Source organism: Papaver somniferum, chromosome 8 (assembly GCF_003573695.1).
Source record: "Papaver somniferum cultivar HN1 chromosome 8, ASM357369v1, whole genome shotgun sequence".
Lineage (NCBI taxonomy): Eukaryota > Viridiplantae > Streptophyta > Magnoliopsida > Ranunculales > Papaveraceae > Papaver > Papaver somniferum.
This window is the reverse complement of record NC_039365.1, coordinates 78,378,295-78,385,551: the sequence shown is the minus strand read 5'-3', so window position 1 is coordinate 78,385,551 and position 7,257 is coordinate 78,378,295. Positions and strand designations below refer to the sequence as shown.

General features: G+C 35.6%; 1 pseudogene; it reads left to right on the top strand.

Annotated features, from left to right (window-relative positions):
- Positions 1-1,299: 1,299 nt before the first annotated feature.
- Positions 1,300-5,250, top strand: LOC113302496 (annotated as a pseudogene).
- Positions 5,251-7,257: the final 2,007 nt, after the last annotated feature.

The following is a 7,257-nucleotide window of genomic DNA, read 5'->3' as shown; positions in this document are numbered from 1 at the left end:
CCACTCATTCTCCATTGCAAGTATGTTTTTTAGAGTCAAAAACTAGTACTAGAAATTTAAGAGTTTGCATGTGTCTTCAAGAGTTAAAGAAGAGTTTGTGCTACATCCATCCGCGTTCGTTGTTCGGTGTTATCGAAGTGCTGCGAAAAACATCGAGGTATTGTTGAATGTTGTAGACATATGCCGCTAAATCTGTAACAACATTATATACAGGGCATCAAATGTCTTAAGCAAAGAGATTACTCGCCTCAATACACCCAAGTAAATTTGTTTGAGTTTTTGTGATTGATCATCTTTTTCTATCCTTCTTTTCTTGTTTTGTTGTTGGTATTACGAAACATAATACATGTTACAAAGAGTTGTAAAGGATCGGTGGATAATACACGAGTTGTATTATTGGAGAATCGGTAACGAAGATATTTACCCAACACATTTGTTTTATTTATATTCTCATGTTATTCCTTGAACAATCATAAATTTCTTTACCATATAGACAGCCTTTCTGATATGCTGCTATACTGTAGTTAATTATTAACAATAGCAGTTGTATTTTATTTTCTTACTGTATCCATGAATGGGAAGGTTTGACTGGAATGCGACGAGTAGCTAAATGCTAAAAGTAGTATGCAGTGATTACGATGGTTATGAGTATTATCGAGAAAGAAGAATGGTTATGTATATTAAGGAAGGTTTGACATACATACTTATCGATACTGCAGGTACGAGCATTTTTTTATTCATTTGTTAGATGAATCGAGAAAGAAGAATGGTTACAAGAGTCCCGGGGCACTAGGAGATTAGTTTTATTGATTGATTGTTTGGTTAATGAATTTAACTCTAGTTAAGTTTAAGGGTAATATTGACAATTTAACACATTTTTAGGTGGTCAATCTCTCCTCTCAAAATTTCATTCCCTCGTCGTAATCTTTCCGTCCTCATATCCGTTTTCTCCCCCGTAATAATAAAACTCAAAAACTTGGACCCCTATAATACACGATTTATAAAGGAGATACCACTCCTACTAAGTGCTGATACCATTTCATCGGTCCAACAGTCAGGATCGGTAGGATTTTTTTGTCCTATATGAAACGATATCAGCACTTAGTAAAAGTGGTATCCCTTTTATAAATCATGCTATAATAGCCCCTACAATTATCAAGCTTCTCTCTGTGTCACCCGCACCGCATATTAACCATATACAGAAACGGACCCGTACCATCTTACAACAGGCTTTAAAGGAGTTAGAAATCTGTGACCACAAAAACCCTGAAGTACCCTTCTCTTCCTAGGTATAGCAAGCAGTTTTCCATTTCCCTTATTCTAAAATAAAAAAGAATGCGTACCTTCCGCATCATAACTTCTACGTTAAATTTGCCGCTCAGATTTGTAAGACCAACGACATCAAAGAAACAATTTCTCTTCTCCAAATCGAAACTTGATTTTCGCTCTTCCAATTTAAGAAGGTACTCTAATAATCATTTATCTAGGTTTTTATTTTTCAGACATTCGAGGTTTAATTGAACTTGTAGTTGTATACCACATCTTCCTACTTATTAAGGATTTTTTCTTTTTTTTGTCTGTAGTAGAGTTAGGACGAGCAGCAGTAGCACAGTGACTGAACCAATTTTTCCTAACTTCATTCCCGTTGTCGATAAAGAAGACCAAGGAAGTCTTTCAAGAAGTACAAGTGATGGTATATATGATTTATTGTTAGATTCTGATATCGTTAGGTCTATATTCTATAAATGGTTCTTCATAATCTAAGTAGTTAATGCTTGTTTTATAATTATTGTATTTCAGGTTTGAGATTCCGTATTGTGTCATACAATATCTTGGGCCAGGTAATAACAAAATCATCTTAAGAACTTTGAATATCGTTTATCCTTGTTGGTTTAACTGGTGATTTCCTTAACAATGAATGAGGACCTGTATTGTTCATCCTTGATTCTGTCCATGAAATTCATCTACTGCCATGTAAAGATGGCCTGTATGCCTGTGTCGCCGTCTGGTACTGGTACAAAGTCTTGGATCCAAATGTCTGTATGCCGGCATTGCAAATATCTGTAGGATAGAGTTTCCTTTTAAATAGCATCACCGTAACGTGTTTAAGTTAAGTCGTGCACTATATACATGTTTGGGTTTCACTTTGTCCGATATGGAACTCTGGTTATGTATTTACTATTATTTTGTTAAATTACTTGATGCAACAATTTATTTGACAGGCAGTAAAAAAATATGAATATTTGTAGGATTTATAATAATTAACTAAGAAATTTCATAATATTGGCGTTTACTTGTTTTCTGAGTTGGCATCCGCCAATTCTATATTTTACCATATGAAAATTAATGCTGTCAGCGCATTTTTATATCCAGTGTTATGTGAAGAGTTCTTACTTTCCACACTCTCCAAAGCCCTGCCTTAGGTAATCAAAGTTGTGATACTGAGTACTTCGTCGTTTATTTTCGATCTGTTTTTCTTCTTCTTCTTTTTTTTTTCTTCTTTTGTATCAGCGAAATAAGACATTTGGTATTATCTAAGCTTGTTACTTGTCTATCTCTTTGTAGGTTTAAGGCACGATCCGAAGCAGTTTTGTCAACTCTTAAAAGCCTCGAGTCTGATTTCTTATGCTTACAGGTTGTTACTGCTTCTTCTTTTTTCTCTTTCAAAGAGAATTAAATTGTTTACCATATTTTCAAATATGAGTTTCTCTTCTTCTTTTTTTTTTTTTTTTTTTGTGATTCAACTCATTGAAATTGGGCTTTTCATTATTTTGCAATTAGTTTGATTTGATGCTACCATCTTTACTAAGACAGTCATTGATCATTCCAGGAACTAGACGAGTACGACAGCTTCTACAAAGAAAATGTTGAAAGTCTTGGATACTCGAGTATATATATTCAGAGAAGTTGAAAGAAGCGTGACGGTTGTGGAATCTTCTACAAGTGCAATAGGTATCTTAGCATTTTAGACTATCTTTTTGTGTAGCCTATTCTGAAGTCTTTCAATTCGTTCCTTCTGTAGAACTTAAAGAATATCAGGTATGTATCTGTTTCCATGAGAACGTATAAAAGGACAAAATGAGATCAATGTAACAGAAAACTGCAATCACAACTGCAGTTCTACGGATTTCTCTGCGATATATTTGGAAAAAACAAACAAACTGTTTTTTAACTTTCATTCCTTTTACCTTCTTGGAACTCACTTTCTGCTATCTTATCTTATTCAGTGCAGAATTGGTCTTGGAGGACACAGTAGACTACAACGACCTTGTAGAGTCTGTTCAAAATAAAGCGGTATCTATTTGTAAGTCTGATGATCACCATGTGATGCTTAATAGATGTTATTACGAGTTACACTTTCTTTACTCCCTGTTCTAGTGAAGCATGCGCTGCACTGTTTGAGTTGTACTTTCTGTAATCTATTTCTTGAAAGCTACAATTTGCGATTTCTGGATAAGATCGCATATGTGCATGTATATCATTTTCCTCTGCCCGATTTATGTTTATTATTCTCGTAGCTAAATGGTTTATGATATTTACAATAAATCCTTTTTAGCATTCAAGGAAGATTTTGGTGACCGTGGAGATCCTAATGATCCCCGTGTAAGGTTAAAACGTGACTGTGTGGGGATAATGGGAGCATTTAAACTTAAGGATCTTCGGCAACATCTGATTATTGTGGCAAATACACACATTTACTGGTAAAGATGGCCTGTGTGATGTCATTTATATATTATTACTGAATACATCTTGGTTTGTCTCGCTAAGAATCCCATAACTGCCGTTTAATTACTAGGTAACCGGCCAACACACAGTAGATAGTTGCACAGACAATTTATGTTCATAAAATCTCATGGATTGCTGCTTTTTAGTTCGTAATTAGTTTATTTAGATATTCAGTTTAGAATATTGAAAATTTGTGACGGCAGGGATCCTGAATGGACTGATGTGAAGCTTGCACAAGTAAAGTATCTTCTATCACGGTTGGCTCGGTTTAAAGAGGTTGCTTCAAACAAATTCGGTTGCACATCTTCTGTTGTTTTATGTGGTGACTTCAACTCTACACCTGGAGATAAGGTTAGTCTTCATTGTTACTCAAGTTATTACTGAACTTACGGTCTAGTTTTTCTGTAAGCAATAGATGTCTAGATTTTCAGTAGGATACTGGAAATTAATTTGGCGTTTTTTACAGTCATAACTTAAGTCCTAACCTGAACTTGAAAAATAGATAAGAATAATGAAAGAACTGATGAGTCTCACACTCACTAAGCTCGAAATTAAACCCAGATGGGAAATCTATTGCTTGTACAGATCTTATAAATTACGAAGGAGTGGGATTTCTCATTTTAAACGATTGCTGTGCGGAAATAGTAATAGATTGGTTTTTCATTTTTGGTCTTTCTCCTTGGTTGAAACTGAAAAGAAGGACCCTATTATCCATATCTTGACACCTGGCTGATATGTAAAGGTCGAGACTGGATAGTTTATTATGAACAAGAAGAATCATTCCACCTTCAAACAAATGAATGTATTTAGTAAAAACTGTTTAGATAGATTGATTTCTTAGGGTTCTACCTTAACTTCCGCTGCTGTTTTTCCAGGTATACGAATACCTTATCTCAGGGAATTCTACTGTGATCCCGATGGTAGAAAATACTGAAGAGCTACCAATTTCCTTGCAGAGTGTTTACGCTTCTATTGGAGGTGAACCACTGTTTACCAACTGCATGCCGGGTTTCACTGGTACTCTGGACTACATATTCTTTTCCCCATATTCTTTTCCCCCTCTGGGCACCTAAAACCGGTTAGCTACCTTGACCTTCCTGCCAGTCCTCAGTTGGCTGATGTAGTTGGTGGACTACCAAACCACCATCACCCAAGCGATCATTTACCTGTAGGGACTGATTTTGAAGTTTGTAGGACGTTAGAATTCGATCCAGACAGTGCTTCTATTGATATTACAAAATTAGAATTATGACTTGTGTCATTTGTTAGATAGTAATTAGGAAAATGGAAACTTCGGCCTTCTTGTTATCGTCTCTACAAATCTAACTTCTGTGAGAATGTTTTGCTTGAGTGCAAGTGTCAGCTAGCACGGTTGAATTCCAGCTGGCGTCAAAGTTGGCTGATCACTTCTAAATTTGCTCACACATTTACCTTGGCCCCGATATAATAAATTTTGTTGCTCGAATTTGTTTTGTTAAAGTAACTGCTACAGCTGCTTCCTTACATAAATTACATATTCGTTCTTGTTGCTCGAATTTATAAATTACATATTCGTTCTTGTTATAATGTTTGTTTCTTATTTTTTTCTTATTTTTTTTTAAACCATGATAAGGGTTATGGTAACTGACCGTTTTGAAACATAGGTTTGACGAAATTGGTTATTTCTCTTGTTTATGCTAGCAATTGGGCATTAAAATAGCAGAAGAAAAACTATGATCGCTGTTCTCAAATATTGGTGCCTAGTTCTGGGTATCATTATGCATGTCGCTTGAAATTCAGCTTTGGATTACAGGTCCCCATGAGCAAACTATTGCTACTCTCTTCGATCAATCTTGTAGCGATCTTTTTGTTTTGTGGTAAACAAGACTTATATGTAAGAAAGAAAGTTGGACATAAAGCTTACTTACATAAGAATTTGATCTTAGAAACAGTAGCAAATAGGCAAGTTGGTGCTTCAGACATCTCATGACAGGATTACCATGAATTATCTTTGGAGGCTAGTTAATGTGCCACCTAGTTGCCCAAGTGCTTACCAAAAGAAAAAGGATAACTAGAGGTAGAACAAGTCTCAACAATGTTAGGAGCTTCCTGAAAGACTGCAGTTTAAGCGTGAGTTGTAAAAAAACTTAGTATGTTTAAAGCATCTCCTCCAGTCTCCACCTTTTGCAGCTGCATTTCCTTTGCTCATCTTATGACCTCTTGAGCTGCTTTCCTCTCCAGCTCTCTGCACTTAACGACATCATTTGGTTTTATCTGAAACAACCACCACCCCGGAGAGCCAGCAGTTGATTGTACAATTTTTTTTAGTACTTACATGGTAACCCGTGGAGATGGTTATCTTTAGAATAGCAGTACTAAGGCTGCACAAGAACCAGTCTATTGTCCTGTACCAGACTTGAACCGGAACCGAACCGGAACCGAAATAAAAGGTACTGAAATTTGAGAACCGGAGTAGACCGGTATAGGTATTGGTTCTGGGGGGACTCGGGGAGTACCGGTCAGTACCGGACCAGAAGAACCGGTGAACAAAAACCGTCGATATTATACTTATAATTTAATCTTAGTCGTCTATGCTAGGTCTAATGTATCTCTATCTCATATATACAGATAATCAACTTCTTCTTTTTTCTGCTCTCTCGACTTTCAACTCTTAACCGAAGAACAATCAACAAGTGATAACGGCACAATGACCTTCTTCATCGTTCATTTCTTCACCACCTTCTTCATCTCAGCTTTCACTTCTTCTTCACCAACCAATTGAAGAGAAACAATCACGGTAAATCGTTCATCTGATTTTGGGGATTATTTGAGACCGATTTAGGGTTTTATTTTCATTCTCTATGGATTGATTCAGGGATTCAGGGTTTTGTTTATTGATTGATATAGGGTTTTATTTGATATCAATCTCCGTTCTATTAAAAGAAATCGATTATAGATCTGGATATTGATTATTTGTTTCTTTTTTCTTCAGTGACTTTGGGAACTAATTGCATGTTGATTTAGGGTTTGATTGAGAAGAAGAGGAGGAAAGAATGGGATGTTGGTAAAGTGCAGATGCAGTTCTTGAAGATGGTTGTTGGATTTGGTGGTTCAATAATGTTTATATCTATGTTCAATCAAACAATTTTATGTTGTTGAGATATGAACCTGAGATAATTTCCAGGGATGATGGTCGAAGTTTTGAGCCAAGGGAAATGAAATTAACATTTTAGGGAAGATTAGAAATGGGGTTTTATTGATTTGAAGAATTAGGTTATTTATTAGGGCTTGAATTAGAGAAGTCTTGATTTGGAAATTTAATTAGGGTTTCAGAAATAGTAGTTGGTGAATTAACAATTCAGAGAAGATTAATATTTGGTTAAGTCAACGTGTTGTTTAATTTCTGTATTTGAAGTTGAATTGCTTGAACTGTTGAGTTTATATGTTTGTGAATGAAACTGTGAATTGAATTGGGTATAAAAGGAAGCTGTGATTGTAGCTTAGGTTTGTGTTTAATCATATGGAGGAGGCCTAAGTTCTATGGAATGAACT